The 18,501-nt window shown below is 40.9% G+C and overlaps 1 protein-coding gene across 1 annotated transcript in view; it reads left to right on the top strand.

Moving 5' to 3' along the window:
- The window catches only part of SLC49A4 (solute carrier family 49 member 4), a 120,418-nt gene that overhangs the window by 23,339 nt on the left and 78,578 nt on the right, over positions 1 to 18,501 (top strand). The window lies entirely within an intron of this gene.

Raw genomic sequence — 18,501 nt, forward strand, 5'->3', positions numbered from 1 at the left:
TAATTTTTATTTGATGAAAATTTGGAAACTAACTGGTTTTCTTGAAACCGCTCCACAATTTCAAGCTTTACTCAGTGATTGGAAAATTTGGGCTACGTACTTCCTATTAAACAGGTTAAATTCCCCCTTAAAGTGCAAAACAACACAACCTTAACCATAGTGTCTCAACAGCTCTGTTATAATTAGTAGCAATATTATTGATAGGTGTTTTGTGGTTAAGTGCTGAGCACGTACATGTCTTTTTACAAATATTAACCATTTAATGCTGAACTATTAACCCTTGTCTTTTCAGTAACTGTTTCTTTACAGATTTATTTTTGCTCATGAAGGCAAAGAAATGGCAGCTTACTTCATCTTTTATTCCTTCCTTCCCCTTTCTACTCCCTGTGTGTCTTATTTCAGAATGTCTAGATGAGAAGACGCTATGTTAACATTTTAAGCTCTCACTTTGTCACACAGTGTTCTTTATTTAGTGCTTTTTTTATGTATGCTCTGGCTGTGACTCCGTAGTTAACTTGTAACTAATGTGCCATTATACTGGCTTTTGACCAATCTTCCAACTTCCTCAAAAATCTGCAAATTAAGCATTCTAATGCATGTTCTGTAAGCCAGAGAAGGACTTTTTTTCCTCTTTGCGAAGTTTGAGGTTAATCTGACTCAACATCACAGAGGGATGAGAGTTTTGAAAGTAAGAGGTCTTCTGTTTTTGTAAAGTCTTCTGGTGTTTTTTCTGGAATGTTATAGTTCAAATGCAGCTGGGCCTAGAAACACCACATCTGTTTTATTGAGTTGCCTTCAACAACAACTAGCCCCTTGGAATATTTTGGGAAGGTAGGGTTAATTTTTGATTTATTAGCCATGAAATTTTTTGAATCTTTGAAGACTTATCCCCAGCAGAGCCTATGAACCTTAATGGTTAAACCTTCAGGTCACTTCTAATCTGAATCATTTACATAACAGTTCCTAGCCCATCTTATTGCAAAGATAAAATTGAAATTGTAAACCAAATGCCAAGGTTGAAAGCTTGCTACAGTAACTTTTCCTAAAAATCACAGGATTTACATGGTCTTTTCATTGACTGGACTCTAGCAGTCCTATCTTCCTCACTCCCCAGGAGGGATAAGCAGAGAGAGAATTTTCATACTTGCTTTTTTGTTCAGTGTCTCCACTGAAAGCACCACCAGGAGATAGTCTCTTTGCCAGTCGTTGAGCCAGAGCTGCTTCTAACTCCTCTCCCTTGTAAGGTGGGATGGAAGCAGCTATATTTCTGCAAATGCAGAATCTTCACCAACCATGTTCTGTAATGTGGGAAGCGAACTTAAGATAACAGTAGAGCATTTATTCCTGTGTCAGGTGGGAGCAAGAGAGGCACTCACCACAGTTAGAGGCCTCTTGTGCAGAGGTATAATAGTGGAAACTTCTCTCCTCTTACAGCAGTCAGGAGCCCTTGGAGTGAGTGGGTGGGGAGACAGTCAGGTACTTCTCTTGTCCCTCAGCAAAAGGAGTGTGAATCTTAAAATTTCAGACACCTACTTGTCCAGATCTATTCCATCCCCAACAATCTTCTATCCATTGAACTTTTTGAAACTTTGGACTTTTAGAGAGAGGGAAGGGATTAACTATGTGTACATGAATTTGCAGAGGGACAATAGGGTTGAGGTCTGTTATTTCTCACCTCTGTATATTATTTAATTATTTATTTAAAAACATTTTTGCTGTTAACAAGCATGTTATCTCTGGAGACACAAATCCATAGTTTGAAATCTGCAAAACTAAGCATCTCTGATGGTATCTTCTAGACTGAGCTCTGAGTCCCATTGGGTATATAGAAAGATTAACCTAAATAATCTATACAGAAGCCCCTGGAACCGCATAAAATTGGGTCCCTAATCCATGAACTATTGGAACTCATTTACAAAACTTTTCTTAAACATTACATGAATAGATTGTTTTATACTATAGAATTAGAATTTATAATTCCTATTCCATGATGAGATATCTTTGAGCTATAATGTATCTTAATTAAAACTATCTTTAGATAAGTTTTTTCCTCAAAAAGCATTTTTTCTAAAAAAAATCCAATTTAAGTAAAAAAAAATCTGATTTTTAAAATTTGTTTAAAAAAAAATTTATTTTTATCCATCCTGTTCCTGACTGATGAAGCTGTGGTGACCTAACTCTCAATGTAGATGCAGCTATGTTGACAGAAGAATGCTTCCGTCGATGTAGCTACCGTCGTTCGTTGAGGTGGTATTTGTACACTTACAGTCTAAACTGACAGAAGTGTTTTTTCTGTGCCCACACTATGGGGTTATGTCACCACAGTTGTGGCAATGTGGCGTTGTCTCTGTTTGATTAGCAGCTGATGAGTTACTGCATCCCTACTACGTTACTAGCTCAAATGTGAACAACATTTGTACTTCAGATACCCCACCCCATTCCCTTTGGCCAATAGATCAGTTAGCCCGAGGTTAAAGCACTACATAAACTAGATTTTTTTGGTGTGGGGACAGGAGTCTTAGGAGCAAAACTTGAGTGATAGCTTGAGCTTAAAATGCAGTGAAGACAAGCCCATGGTGAAAGACAACATTTGTCTCAAAGTGTATGTCTACAGCTGCGGTCTGAAACACAAGGCCTGCGGGGCTATTTCCTCCGGCCCCCCCCGAGGGGGGCCCCCCCCCCCCCCCCCGGCCTACCTCCAGGCCAGGGGTGGACAAAGTACACCCGCGGGATTCATAGATTCTAGGACTGGAAGGGACCTCGAGAGGTCATCGAGTCCAGTCCCCTGCCCGCATGGCAGGACCAAATACTGTCTAGACCATCCCTGATAGACATTTATCTAACCTACTCTTAAATATCTCCAGAGATGGAGATTCCACAACCTCCCTAGGCAATTTATTCCAGTGTTTAACCACCTTGACAGTTAGGAACTTTCTCCTAATGTCCAACCTAGACCTCCCTTGCTGCAGTTTAAGCCCATTGCTTCTTGTTCTATCCTTAGAGGCCAAGGTGAACAAGTTTTCTCCCTCCTCCTTATGACACCCTTTTAGATACCTGAAAACTGCTATCATGTCCCCTGTCAGTCTTCTCTTTTCCAAACTAAACAAACCCAATTCTTTCAGCCTTCCTTCATAGGTCATGTTCTCAAGACCTTTAATCATTCTTGTTGCTCTTCTCTGGACCCTTTCCAATTTCTCCACATCTTTCTTGAAATGCGGTGCCCAGAACTGGACACAATACTCCAGCTGAGGCCTAACCAGAGCAGAGTAGAGCGGAAGAATGACTTCTCGTGTCTTGCTCACAACACACCTGTTAATACATCCCAGAAAGTGTAGTTTAGTCCATATTAGTTGAGCTAAACATATGTTACAACACACATGAAAAGAAGCCAGAACCATCAATATTACTGTAACTAAGTTTACTGCAGTGGAGAGGTGGAGAATTGTTTTATACTTGGCATCTTTTCAGAGTTTGTTTATATACTAATTTTAATATTTTGGGATGTTGACAGAGAATAGTTCCACTTATCACATTTTAACCTGACTTGGTCTTGCCAGTGTAGATGGGACAAAAGGCATATTACATCCCTTTTACATAGTTATAACATGGCTTGACCCTGACTACAAAGGTAGGATCAGACTATGTTATAAGTAGAGGTGGCTGAAAAAAATTGAATTTCAAAATGTTTTCATAAACTCGGGGGGGGGGAAATCATGATCAGTTATTTTGGTTTTTTTACCTGCCCAGTTATAACACAATCGCAATATGGTAAAATGGGCTGTGTAGACAGAATTGTAGAGACAAAGTATAGACTGCATAAATTACCTAGACATCTTAATTCTGGATTATTCAGGATTTTCAAAGAGGCAGTGTGACATCTTCAGAGCAATGAGTTGTTACGTGATTGTCCTGATTCCGCTGAAATCTGTTTAGTGCATATTCTCATGACTGTCACTTCCTAGCTTCTTGTACATTTGTTCTAGTTATTATAAATGTTCATTCTTTTCCTTGAAGGTTGTCCGAGTGTTCACACTGAAACACTCAATTTCAGTTTTAGTTAAATTTGCTGCTTTAAATCTCTTGCCTTTGCTATAATCTTTTACAAGCTTCGGAGTAACTTCAAAATGTGGGAGTGTAGTTGTGACTGGTGTCTAGAATGAACCCCACTGAGAATGCCACACTCAGGACAGACTGCAAGAAACAGATCAGACAATCCCCCCAAACTGGTGGTTTATTCTATAATTAGATTAACCAAACGAGTAGCAAAAGAGCTTCTTTAGCACCACACTCGTTAACAAGAAGCCAAACACAGTCCCCTTTAGGCATTCCAGCCCTTGGTTCCCATCCAGACAAATTGATCTGATATAATGAGAGGTTACTGAAAACCCAATTCACCATATATGAGGTTCTACCAATGCCAAAGGATCAGACACTTACCCTCTGGTCAATATATATCTCAGATCTTACCCAAATACCATGCTGTCAGCCAATCCTTAGTTAAACTAAAGATTTATTAATAAAAGAAAGAATAGAGTTATGAATGGTTAATCATATACATGCAAATGATTGCAAAGTCCTTAGATCAGGTTTGTAGCAGTGATGGAATAGACTGATTTTCCAGGGTATTCTAAGTAACTACTCAGAGTTCCCCATCTTACAGATTGAACCTTTTCCTGTTTAAAGTTCAGCAGACTAGAGATGCAGGATCAGGCCTGAGGTTTCTCTTTTATAGCTGAAGCAGGTTTTCAGGTGTTTTGAGCACAGCATATGACTGCAGATTCTTTTTTGTGGCGCACACACTGACCCACAACTTTGAAGTTAACATTCTATTTCCTATGCTTACTCAGATAATCCAGTTACACTTATTAACATAAGACAAGAGCTGGTCATTCATTATAACAGGGATAGATAAACTGAAGACAATGTAGATAATATCAGTTTTCTGCAGTGCCTGACATCTTTCATCTTAAGGTTAACTGAACACAGTTGCATACATAATGTAAGGCAATTAAAACATGAAAAAGATTTAAAATCTAAAAGCTAATTTGGTTACATTGGTAAACTTCTAACAGGATATAGGTACACAGAGAAACGCATTTAGCATCTACCCTTGATTTCTATTACTATGAATGAATGGATTAGTGATTACTGGTCTAATACATCTTTGATATTCACATACAAGTAAATTGCCCTTATTACAATTGCAATGCCTCTTGTTAAGTTGTTATGGGTCATACACAGGTTAGCTGATTTGCCAGTGTAACAGTAGTTATATGAGCTATCGTTTGGCAAAGTATGTGGTTATACTGAATAATGCACACTCAGTCTTGTGAGGGTTGTACTGCATGAAAGGCTGATTGTAATGGATATTGCACCTCTTGTTATGCATGTGTGTAAAAGTCCTGTAGTCATCCAACAAGTTATATGTAGCTGGAATAACTGTACTTCTTGATGTATATTGTTTTTGATTTAAAAAAGTCTTTACATTTTTATACTAATTATCTAATAATTCTGACACTGCATATATGCACAGTTGTAACCTTCTTTAAGAATTCAGTTTAATCATTTCATAATACTCATTATATTATTCTGTGGACCTTTTGGGGGTTTTATATGCCACTCGAAAATAAATTGTTTTCTTCTGTTTATTGCATTTCCTACTGCTCCTTTATTGCACTTATGGTTGTTGCTGACTGATAATAGCAGTGAAAATGTAAGAGGTAACATACAAAATGGTCTATTTTCTCCTCTCAAATAGAGGGAGTTTGTGCATGCAACTTCACATCCAGAGATAATAGACCTCAAAATATGAGAGTAATGCATGCTTTTTTCACATCCACGATGTATGAAAACCTCTTGCTGGGTTTGAGATACGGTAAATTAGGTTCTCCTTTGAGTATTTGTCCATGTTTATCCCAGTCTAGGTGGGGATGTGCCCCCTCAGAATCTTTGAAATAGCAGTGACTGTTGGGCTGCGTCTGTGCCCTGTATGACCTCCCCCCTTCTCCCCCCCTCCCCCGCAAACTATGGGCAGAAGGGGCAGAGCAGTTGCAACCATCCCCTTAGTGTATTCTCCAAATCTATCCTTATCCAGGTAGTTAAGGTTAATTTCCTAGAAATGGTCCCTTAAAAAAAAAATCTTTAAATTCTTTTTTTGTAACTTATTTTTTCTCAGCGCTTTGTCCCACAGCTGCTTAAAATGTCAAATTCATAGCCATTGACCTTCAGACCTTGCCCATCTTTTGGCAGGCACGGTCCTCTAGACCAGTGGTCTCCAAAGTGGGGTGTGCAAGAGGATCCTGGGGGGTGCGCGGCAGGAAGAGCGCTTTTTGTTTTTTTTTGCTTCGTCAGTTCGGGCGGGAGTCCGAGCGGCCAAAATGGTAGAGCCGGCACGGCAGGGGGTGCGTGCTCAAATTTTTTTACTGATAGGGGTGCGCGATCAAAAAAGTTTGGAGACCACTGCTCTAGACAAGTCATAGCAAGTGTTTATTTTGTCTCGGCCAGAGCCATGTGTCTGCCCGTTACTCTGTCTGCTTGTCATTCTCAAGAAGGAGAAAATCTTGAGACATCTGGCTAAAATTACATCTTTGGGAGGGAGTGTATGAGGGACACTTTGGACCCAGAAGAACAGGAATTGAGCTTCAATATGGAACTTCCCACCTTGAAGTTCTAGTCTGTCAGTTTTCCCATCAGCTGGGATGAGACTCCTAAGGCTGGTATCAGTAAGTAATCTGATCTGGCACTGACAAGTCTAAAACCAGCTCAACACTGGCTGCTCTGGCACTAGAGATGAGTTCTGCTTTTTCTACACCCACACAAAATCGGTCAGAGCACCCGACCAAACACAGTTCCCAGAACCAATCTTTCTCCCCTAAGAAGGGAAAAGTTCAGAGGCCTGAGAAGAGCTCTTTGCCTTCAGTCTCCTCTTGAGAACTGAACACACATCCTTCTCATGCTACAGGGGCAAGTGACGCAGGTTCAATTTCCAGCTCAGTGCTGAAGGGTCCGAAGGTTTTCCTAGTCCCTGTGTCTGGTACTGATTCCCCAACACCAAAAATCACGGTACCATCACCAGAGTTGGCACCAGCAATTGAGGCACTAACAGTTCCATCTGATTTATTATTGATGGATGTTCCCTCTTCTGTTACCATCCTCAGGACTGAGGGTGCTTCATCCAGTACCAGCTCTGACATCTAAGCTCCCAGTATCAACATTACCTCAGAGATCAGGACCCCGCCGTTAAAGGAGAACTATTCCTTCTCCCGGTCACACCACATTTCCCCTCACTCCCTCGCACCCCCCAAAAAATCCATCTAGGAACCTTCACCTTCGTGCTCACTGAGTTCAGGAGGTAGTTCTGATCTGAAGGGATGAACTACTCATTTCAGAGCCCTGGTTTACCCATCGCATGGATGTCAGCATCCCAACCAATGTATCCTTAACCAATCTGGTCAACTTTATCCATACAGCTTTCCACTATGGCCATACTGGACTTAATGGGACCCACCCTCCAGAGTTAGGTTTTCTTCCTGATCATCATCCAAACGTGGACAGTCTTGTTCTTTTGGCATGTGACCCAGGATGCCTAGGGTTGCCCTCACTGAAAATGCTAACATCAGGGCAGGCTCCAAAAAGGAGAGCAGAGTCTCCCAAAACTGGTGGCTAACACTGAAGTTAGGCTCACCAGTCAGTCACAAACTGTGCTCGTGATCACTCACAGTGGTTATCAAGAAGATGAAAAAAGAAATCGCGCAGCCCCCTTTATTGCATTCCAGTTCTCTGCCTCCCAATCAGGACATAGGTCCAGTAAGACGAGGAGTTATTTAAAAACTCTGCTCACTATACAAAATGCTCTTCTGACCCCCAAAGCCACATTACCAGGTCAATGTTAGTTTGGATCTTACGCAAAATACCATGCTGCCAGCCAATACTTTAGTATCTGAAACTAACAGTTTACTATAAAAGAAAAGAACAACAAGAAGAGAGTTGTTAAATGGTAAAGCAATCAGATACATACATAAGACTTCAAAGTCCATATATCAGGTTCTTAGCAGTATTTATTCCTGGGGTAATTCTGCGCACCTGCAAAAAACGCCCCTCCTTCCCCCATGAATTCCTGTGCTTCTCCGCAGAAAGGCAAGGAAGCTGCGCATGGGGAAGGAGGGAGCAGGGGGACGACCATAGGTGCAATTTTGGGGGGAGGATTGCCCCCCAAACAGAAGTGAGGCATGGGGGGGGCACACAGGGTTATGTGCCACTCCCCACCCCTCATTTCTGTAAGCACAGAGCTGTCCAGATGACGAGGCTACTTCTCACTCTGGTGACTGCAGCTGAATGCTGCCTCCTGGGTCCTAGTGCCAGTTGGGCTCCCCTTCTGTGTGCTGGGAGCCTTCCTGTTTTCTGTGCAACAGTGCCAGTGGTGGGGCTGGGTAAAGAGATCTGGGGGAATGAGGGAAGGGAGGGAATGGGGGGAAGAGGTAGTGAGGAAGAAAGGGGGGTGGAATAGGGCAGGGGGAGTGTAATGGAGTGAGGGGAGGGGCATGGGGCAGTGGGGGAGGGGAATGAGATGGGGAAGAAAAGGGGATAGGGGAATCATGGGGGGAAGTGGAAGCCCAGCATGCAGCATCCCCTATGCAGCAGCTGAGGTTCCCACATTAAGCAGGCCCATCAAACCCTCACCCTGACAAGCCTGAAAATAGGAAAATGTTCCATGGCAGTGGAATCCTGTGATATCAGGGACATAGCTCTGCTAGTGTTGTATGTCTGTTTTTTTGATGGAGAGAAATTTGTGGAGGATTTGTTGTCCCTTATATCAGATAACAATCTCACGTCAAGTGAGGATTTATTTAAACTGTTTTGTCTAATGAAGGTTTTGATGTGAATCAGATTGTATCAATTACAAGAGCTAGCACTCCTGCAATGATCAGTACTCACTGAGGTCTGGAAGATCTGAACCCCAATTTGCTTTCCTATCACTGTGTAATCTGTCAAATTGCACTTTATGCAAAGCTTAGTAATGAGTATGCTAATGTAATGTCAATGGTGATTAAACTTATCCACTTCCTTCAGTTCAAGTCATCACTGCAACACAGGCAGTTCAAAAGCTTGCTTTCAGAAGTATCTGGTGATTACGATGATCTGTTGATTCATGATGACATCCGCTGGCTGAGCAGAGGGCAAGTACTTAGAAGGCTGCGAGAAACTTGAGTTCATGTAGAAGAATACCTACATAACATTGCAGGGAAAAAGGCAGAAGAGCTACATGCATTTTTGAGGGATGCTACAAGCATGAGGATATTGGCCTTCTTTGTTGATTTGACAGGCCACTTAAATTATTGTGATTTTTCCCCTATGGCTGTAAATTAAAATGTAGTGGATCTCCACAGCATTGTCACTTCATTTCAAAACAAATGTAGTCTCTTCAAAAGTGATTTGGAAACTGGGGAGACACTGCATTTCCTGATGCTGCTAAGCTGCCAGAATACTGCAGGTGTGAATCATAGAATATCAGGGTTGGAAGGGACCTCAGGAGGTCATCTAGTCCAACCCCATGCTCAAAGCAGGACCAATCCCCAGACAGATTTTTGCCCCCGATCCCTAAATGGCCCCCTCAAGGATTGAACTCACAACCTTGGGTTTAAGCAGGCCAATGCTCAAACCTCTGAGCTATCCCTCACCCCCCAATCAGATGGCATCACCTCTGGACAGGCTTCTTCAAAACTTCCAACAGAGGTTTTAAGAATTTGAAAGTGTTAGGGACATCATCTTGTTTGTAAGGAACCCATTCATGATATAGGCAAATGGCACTTGGTGTGATCAAGCAAAAGCATCCCCCTATTCCAGTCATTCCCACCATCTTCAATGTTCCACCAGTTTGGTGACTGACTAACTCCATTTTCCCCATCTTGGAGACTAATCACCTCGGACAAGTGGATTCTCAGGATAATCAAGGAAGGATACTCCATCCCTTTCCTATCTATTCTGCCCCCGCCACCTCCCCTCCCCGTCTCTCTTCAGGAACCCCTCTCACGATTCCATTCTACAGGGAGAAATAAATCATCATCTGCAACTGGGAACCATAGAACTGGTCCCTTCCCAGCAAATGGGACAGGGTTTCTACTCCACTGTTTCCTGATCCAGAAGAAATCTGGCAGCTGGTGATCCATCCTGGACCCTTGCAATCTAAACAAGTTTGTCAAACTGCAATGCTTCAAGATGATTACCCTCTCCGCTATTATCCCAGCACTGGAACATTGGATTAGTTCTCAGCTCTCGACCTCCAAGATGCATACTTCCATATTACAATACACCCTGCCCACAGACGATATCTCCAATTCATCGTGGGCAACAATCACTTCCAATACAAGGTACTGCCTTTTGGACTGTCCACGGCACCTCAGGTGTTTGCCAAGGTCCTTGTGGTAGTTGATGCCTACCTAAGGAAAAAAGGAGTCGTCATCATTCCATACTTGGATGACTGTCTCCTCAAGGCCCCATCCGAGACCGACACTCTCCGAGCCGTCCACATAACAATAGACCTGTTCCTAAAGTTAGGCCTCCTTTTGAACCTAGAAAAGTCCACTTTAGTGTTGGTACAACAACTGGAATTCATCGGCGCACAGTTGGATGCCATACAAGCCAGAGCCTTCCTACCACATCACAGATTCTTGTCTATAGTAGATCTGGTATCTAACAGGAGTTGGGGAGCACATCTCCACAATCTCACAGTGTAGGGCAGATGGTCGTTGACCGAATCCACCCTACACATCAATCTCCTAAAACTATGAGCGGTCCGCAACACCTGCCGACATTTCCTCCCTCTACTGGTTATCCAGCACCGATATCCTCAGATAAACTGGTTGGTGCTTTCCACACACTGGAAATGAAAATCCAGTTTCACAGTAATATGCAGTGATTAAATGCTCAATCAGGCATATAAGTTTGACAGCTAATAAAAGTCCTTGAAGCAAACAAATATTTTTGATTGTTGGTGCTTTTAACCTTCTTTTGGCAGACTTCCATTGACTACTGCACAGAGAGTCGATCCTTCAAAGTTACAGGAATGTGCCTATGTTCTTTTCATTTAGGGGCAGAGTTTTTACTTTTGGAAGCGATGCTAGCCAAACAGGGATGCAGGAAACACAGAAGAGTAACTTTCTGTAATTTACTGCCAGCTTTTTTTGTTTTTGTTTTTTGTCTTGTTAAATTTATGAAGAAGAGCATCAGGCACAGAATACACTTATTTATATATATATATATAGAGAGAGATTTTTTTGACTATATCCTGCTGCACTTTCCCAATTAACTTTATCTTAGAATATTGATAAAATAAAGAGTTTAAGAATTACTTTTTAAAAATGATTACGCTTCTCTCATTTTGGGGCTTATGGTGCTACATAGTGTGGGAAGGAGGCTTGTATCATCTATTCAGAACAACTTAGATTGTAAGCTCTTTTGGGCAGGGAGGGTCTTTTCTGTTTGTACAGCTCCTAGCACAATGGGTCCTTGTCCATGACTAAGGCTCTTAGGAGCTACAGTAATGTAAATAATAGATTATTCTTCCTTAATTAAAATTATATTTTGTCAAAAAATGGTACTGTGATGGTTATGTGAAAGCAAAATCTTTAAGAAAACCACTAGTTCATATTAAAAGGAAATACATACATTCATATTTCTCTATTAATATGTCTTTATTCTCCTAAAACACTACTGCTGAAACCACCCAATTTAAGAAACACTAAGTGACAAAAAAGTAAGCATCTGAACCTCCCATTGTGTGTTTCTTTGTTCATCTTTTGGCTTCTATTCACATTTAGATCTGTAATGTGATTTTTTGTTTGTTTGTTTTGTAAATAACTAGAGATGCAGCCACATTTACTGGGTATATGAGACATTATCACGATTTAACTCACAGTAGTGCATAGGAACCACAATCAAAAATAGGGGGTCCACAGTACTCAGCATTGTACAGATGGGTAACAAAAAGACAAGTCCTGCCTCAGGGAGCTCACAATCCTCATGGCAGACAGAATGCAACAGGTGGAAAAAAACAGACAAATGGAACTGGGAATGGGTTGGGAGGATGAGGTAAACAATGAAATGCACAGAGTTTAGAAGAGAAGCCAAAGTCTGAGCTCGCCGCTTGCCTAGCTAATGATGGACTGAAGTAATTTTTTGAATTTTGTTTTTTAGGCAACAGGAGAGGTAGATTTAAAGGAGGTATTTAAGAGCATAAGGTGGTGGCTTTATGAATTTTAATAGGTTCTCTTCATGTCCACAAAATAGCTTTTCAGACATCACAACTATGTTTGTGCATCTCCCTCCCCCCCCCCCCTTTACTATGCTACCAAACTGTATTTGTACTGATGCATTCTGAGAAAATCTGGGTACTTATCCAATAGTGCCCTAGCCTTCATACACTCAATCCACCAGCTATGTGGCATCAGCAGCACATGGGGCAATGTCCTCAGGGGTGTTCTATGGCAATGAAAACTGGGCAGAAGGCTGCCTAGCTTAACTGCTTATAAATCATGGAAGTCCTATTTGTGTTGCAAAACAAAGTGTGCTAGCCCATTACATGAAGACAGCCATGTTCCAGCTCCTGCCTTTTGTCAGAGGCAAGACACTGTTTGCTGCCATGGTTATTAACAGTATTTTAATCAGGTAGTGTGAGGAGAGAGAGTATTTAGAACCAGCAATGCTAGTAATTAATTACTAACTCAGTTAAAAGTTGTAATTGGCAGGGCCTTACCTTATATGCTTCTTGGGGTGTGGACCTCTGTCTTTATCTGTCTTGGGGCTTGTCTACACTTACCGGAGGGTCCGGCGGCAGGCAATCGGTTTTCTGGGATCAACTTATCGCGACTAGTGAAGACGCGATAAAATCGATCCCTGATCGCTCTGCCGTCGACTCCGGAAATCCACCGCGGCAAGAGGCGGCAGCGGAGTCGACGGCAGTGTGGCAGCGGTCGACTTTCCCCCGTCCTCACAGCCAGGTAAGTCGACCTAAAATACGCAACTTCAGCTACGGTATTCACGTAGCTGAAGTTGCATATCTTAGGTCGGACCCCCGCTGTAGTGTAGACCTAGCCTTGTATAGTTCTGAGCACACTGTCAGTGATTGTAGTATGAGATAATCTATACAGTTTAAGAATGCTTTAGATGCTACTTGTGCTCACATCAAAAAATGGTCATGTGTCTCTGTAACCTTATGTACACTAGGAAAATTAACTGTTGCTGGCAATAGCTATCAGAAATGGGTGCCATTCAGTGGTGCGCGGTGAAATTGTCAAGGCATACAGCAACTTTTTAGATGACAGATGAAACTATTTATTTTCTAAAAACCTATCCCTAGCAATTAATAAACCAGATACATATGTTTTGGCAAATACTAGTAGTCAAATATAACGAAAGCTGAGAATATACAAATATGTGATTGCCTGACCTTTCTACTGAAACTGAAAATCTACTTTTCTATCTTTTTTTAAGAAACTCCAAGGTGTAGAAATCTGGTAAACTGCGCAGATACATAAGCAATTCCCTTTTGATGATCACTTAAGCCAATTTGGACAGGCATTTGCTGTGCTGAGTGTTGCATGTGTATGTCTTAATGTACTTTGAAGTCGAAAAAGACTGTTCCGTCGTGGCAGTAGAGTAGGGAATAGTCAGAATTAAGGTATCTGACTTGTTGACCTCAGACAAGCAAAATATGTAAATCCAGCATATGAATAGTTCTATACAAGTCCAAATTGATCTTTCCCTTGGAGCTGTTCTGAGTTGTACACCGCAAACAGTTCTGAGTGCAGCTGACTAATATAAAAAATACTGAGGTAACGTACTTGCAGAGATATGAGACTATCAGCTGGAAAATGTGTATGGAACGCCTTGAATCTTTTTGGAGAAATTCAAGTTTCTCTACGCTTTCAAATCATACTGACATCTGTTTGCTGACATTGTCAGTAACCTCAAAGAAGAGACGCTTACATGTTGCTTGGCCTTCTCTTGCTCTCTTTTCCCGAGATTCATGTGCAGCTTGCTCTGACACCTTTCCAAAACTCATCAAAAGTTTGTCGCTTTTGGTGAATTTATTCTGTCTCACGAATCTGCTGAATACAAAACCCAGTATTGTCCATCTTGGTTTGAAGAACATCAAATAACTCTCCTGTCACTTCAAATATGTCACTCCAGAGGCAAAGGAGAAACATAAACTGAAAATCATCAAGCATGGTCAGAAAAGTCTTGGCTGAGGTGAAAGACGAGCATTCCAATCTCCTGGATTTTGCACTACACTTCTCTGTTCTGCTTAACAGTTTGTACAAGCCTTGAGTGAAAATTTCATCTTGTGGTACAAATAGAAAGCAGGCTTTGTTTAAATACGTTTCAAAGAAGTTCAGCTTGATTTGGCGATCAAGAGAAAAATGCAGATATTCCTTCTAAATTTTTTTAAAGAATCAGTCATTCTCTGATACTGTATCCTGGAAAACTGAGGGCAGGATTTAAAAAATGAGCATAGCAATCAAGTGCACAGGGGAATTTTTCACAAATATGTTTCTGAAGCCCACTTACATGACCTGCCATTACTGCTGCACCATCGTATGTCTGAGCTACCAACTTGTCACTGAATTTAAACTTCTGGCACATCATTTCAACATAGCGATAAAGGCCAGCTGCAGTTCAATTGTTGCTAACTTCAGTAAAACCAACCAAGAATTCTGTAGTATCACCATTCTTGCTCATATAATGCATTATAGTTGAAAGCTGAGACTTATTGGCGATTTCTGAGGTTTCGTCCAGTAAAATAATAACAAATGGCATTCCTCAATTTCTTTGACAATGACATTAAATCGAACATACTTTCTGCTTTGATGAGGTCATTTTGAATTCTGTTTGATGTTCCTGAAAAAACAGTAGAGGTTTCCAGATGTTGCTTGAGTAAATAATTGAACTCACTGACTAATTCTAGGATTTTTACATAACTGCCCTGTCTCAGAGAATCATCTGATTTGTTATGCCCATGAAATGCCAGCTCTTGTTCTCCAAGATGACATACAACACAAATTAGTTGCTGTCAGAATCAGGCTATTTAGCAAATTTTTGTGTGAGTTGTCTCACAGCAATTCTCTATTGCTCATCTAACTGAAGATCAGTGCAAGCTTGTCCCAATGTTTGTAACTGTATGCAGGGTGCTAGGTGTTTCTGGCTAGTTTCATGATGTCTACATTTTGTAGATTGTGTAGGCCATTATATCCTGCCTTATTCCACACTTTCTTTTCCTTGATAAAAAGGTAGACAGGATCAGCATTATACCTTATTTCTGCACACCTACAGATCCATTCACATTTATACATTGCTTCACTGAAATACTGTTTCAGATCTTTTTCTGCTTTTCTGTAAGAACTCACTAATTGCAATTTTGGTTTTGACCGTCCATTTACTATTATTTGTTTTAATTATATAGTCATTTGCATTAAATTAACTAATTTTGTACTAAACTGATTAAGAGTTTATGCCACTAGTTTTGGTCTATCACAGATGATTCATTTGTACACTTGCACGCCTTGTATATTCAATTCTACACTTGCAGTGGGAGTTCTCTCTGGTTTGGTCTCAGCTGTAGGATAGCACTGGTGAGGAAAACATAGTAACAGTGATCGCTGCCATCCCCTTCCTGGGCATACTTGATATTCTCTTTATTTTCCAAACTTGTGTTTTGCCATTAATGAGACTTTATTCCAGCAACCTGTGTGGAACTTTAATCTATGCCTTAAGCTTTTACGGAGAAATAATGTTTTGCAAAGTACTGGCTAGTCAGAGTGTATATGGTAGAGAACAGAGAACAGAAGAACATATTAAAGAGAAGCATATAAAAAGGCATTTTTCAAAGATGCACTTTAAAGCAGGAAAAGAATCAGGTGTGGCTAATGAAGTGGAAACAGTAGGGGGGACATCTTGGTTTTTAAGCACCATAAATATTTAAGTAGATCTTGTTTTAGAAAACAGTAAAGTTTCAAATTAATTATGTATATAACTATCTAGGGGCTTTGTTTAACATGGCAATTTTAGTGTGCATAATTTGTCTATAGTGTGCTATATGAATTTCTATGTTCTCCTGTATATAAATTTAGCAGAACTTGGCTAGTGGCTACCACTGACTGACTGCTGCTTATCTTGGTCCCACTCTCCAGTGCATACCTAGTGTATTCAGTTACACACTTGCATGCCTGACGTTCCACAAAATGGCATCCTCCATGCAATATGCCCTTGCATGTGTGGTACAAGCTAAGTCACACTGAGCAGAGGACATGGTTTTAAAATGGCATCCTCCATGCTCGTTCGGGCAGGGGGGCTGGACAGAATGGGACCACAGGCAGCTAGTTTTTCTGGGGCACACAATGCATACGTTGCATGCATGGACGGCGCACCCCTGGTGCAACTGAACCAGGGCTGGACTTTGTTTATTCGTGTCTACAAATGCAATTGTCTATGTTCAGTTGTAGTTCAGAAATGGTGGGTAAGCCCAGGATCTCTGCAAGTTTACAGAAAGGGGGTTTAGAGCAAGAAGCATTTATTAAGGTTTCTTATTTGCCTATTAGTATTGCAGCTGTTTTAAGTTTCATGTAATTGAATAATTTAGAAAAAATATATTCCACTAGTCTAGGGGTAGGCAACCTATAGCACGTGTGCCGAAGGCGGCACGCGAGCTGATTTTCAGTGGCACTCACACTGCCTGGGTCCTGGCCATCGATCCGGGTGGCTCTGCATTTTAATTTAATTTTAAATGAAGCTTCTTAAACATTTTAAAACCCTTATTTACTTTACATACAACAATAGTTTAGTTATATATTATAGACTTATAGAAAGAGAAAAAAAATAACCCCAACTATACATACAATATGATGGGGGCTAATTTAGCTACAAGAAGTCAGGAAAAAGACCTTGGAGTCATCGTGGATAGTTCTCTGAAGATGTCCACGCAGTGTGCAGAGGCGGTCAAAAAAGCAAACAGGATGTTAGGAATCATTAAAAAGGGGATAGAGAATAAGATTGAGAATATTATTGCCCTTATATATCAATGGTACGCCCACATCTTGAATACTGCGTACAGATGTGGTCTCCTCATCTCAAAAAAGATATACTGGCACCAGAAAAGGTTCAGAAAAGGGCAACTAAAATGATTAGGGGTTTGGAACGGGTCCCATATGAGGAGAGATTAAAGAGGCTAGGACTCTTCAGCTTGGAAAAGAGGAGACTAAGGGGGGATATGATAGAGGTATATAAAATCATGAGTGATGTGGAGAAAGTGGATAAGGAAAAGTTATTTACTTATTCCCATAATACAAGAACTAGGGGTCACCAAATGAAATTAATAGGCAACAGGTTTAAAACAAATAAGAGGAAGTTCTTCTTCACGCAGCGCACAGTCAACTTGTGGAACTCCTTACATGGTTGTGAAGGCTAGGACTATAACAGCGTTTAAAAGAGAACTGGATAAATTCATGGTGGTTAAGTCCATTAATGGCTATTAGCCAGTATGGGTAAGGAATGGTGTCCCTAGCCTGTGTTTGTCAGAGGATGGAGATGGACGGCAGGAGAGAGATCACTTGATCATTGCCTGTTAGGTTCACTCCCTCTGGGGCACCTGGCATTGGCCACTGTCGGTAGACAGGATACTGGGCTAGATGGACCTTTGGTCTGACCCGATACGGCCGTTCTTATGTTCTTATGACCTTCTAAAAACGTTAAAATGTATTACTGGCACGTGAAACCTTAAATTAGAGTGAATAAATGAAGACTTGGCACACCACTTCTTAAAGGTTGCCGACCCCTGCACTAGTCTGTGCTTCCTGGGACACAGACATCCTGCTACATGCAATGCTTTCTTTTGCTGTGAATTAACTTCAAGTTGTATGGCCACATAAATATGAAGTATACAAGTGCTGTTTCATTGGATGTATGCCATATTTCATAAGGCTATCAAGATTTAACTCTGTCAAGGTATATTTATTTTCCTTCTGTTTACTGATGACAGAAACACATCATCATTAGTAGTTGGCAAATGAAATTACAGCACTAAAGATGAAGTTGTTTTTGATCTAGCAGCTTCTCAATCCTGAATCACAGATTTGGAGGGGAAAATATTTAAGGAATCAATCAATTGTAACCTATTTTTTTAGAAATGTATTATACACACAACCTCTGACAACTTGATCTGAACACATCAAAAACTTCTGTTAATTGCAAGTACTGCAAAGAAGGCAAATTTTTCCAGTGAATAATTTATTTTTCAAGGTGACATGTAAATCTGCTTTATGAAAGAATGCAGCAAACCTCCCCCACCCCCACAAAAAAACAAAACAAAACAAAAACTCACTACTTCATTTAGTGTTCAGAAAAGAACGTGTGTGGGGTCCATTTCTCCCTCTACATATATAGTCCAGAGATTTTTAGATTTCAGATCATGTTATTGCCTGACACTTCAATTGTGCATAGTAAGGAACCTTC

The sequence above is a fragment of the Terrapene carolina genome, unplaced genomic scaffold (genome assembly GCF_002925995.2).
Source record: "Terrapene carolina triunguis isolate 2854851 unplaced genomic scaffold, T_m_triunguis-2.0 Scaffold62, whole genome shotgun sequence".
Classification (NCBI taxonomy): Eukaryota; Metazoa; Chordata; order Testudines; family Emydidae; genus Terrapene; species Terrapene triunguis.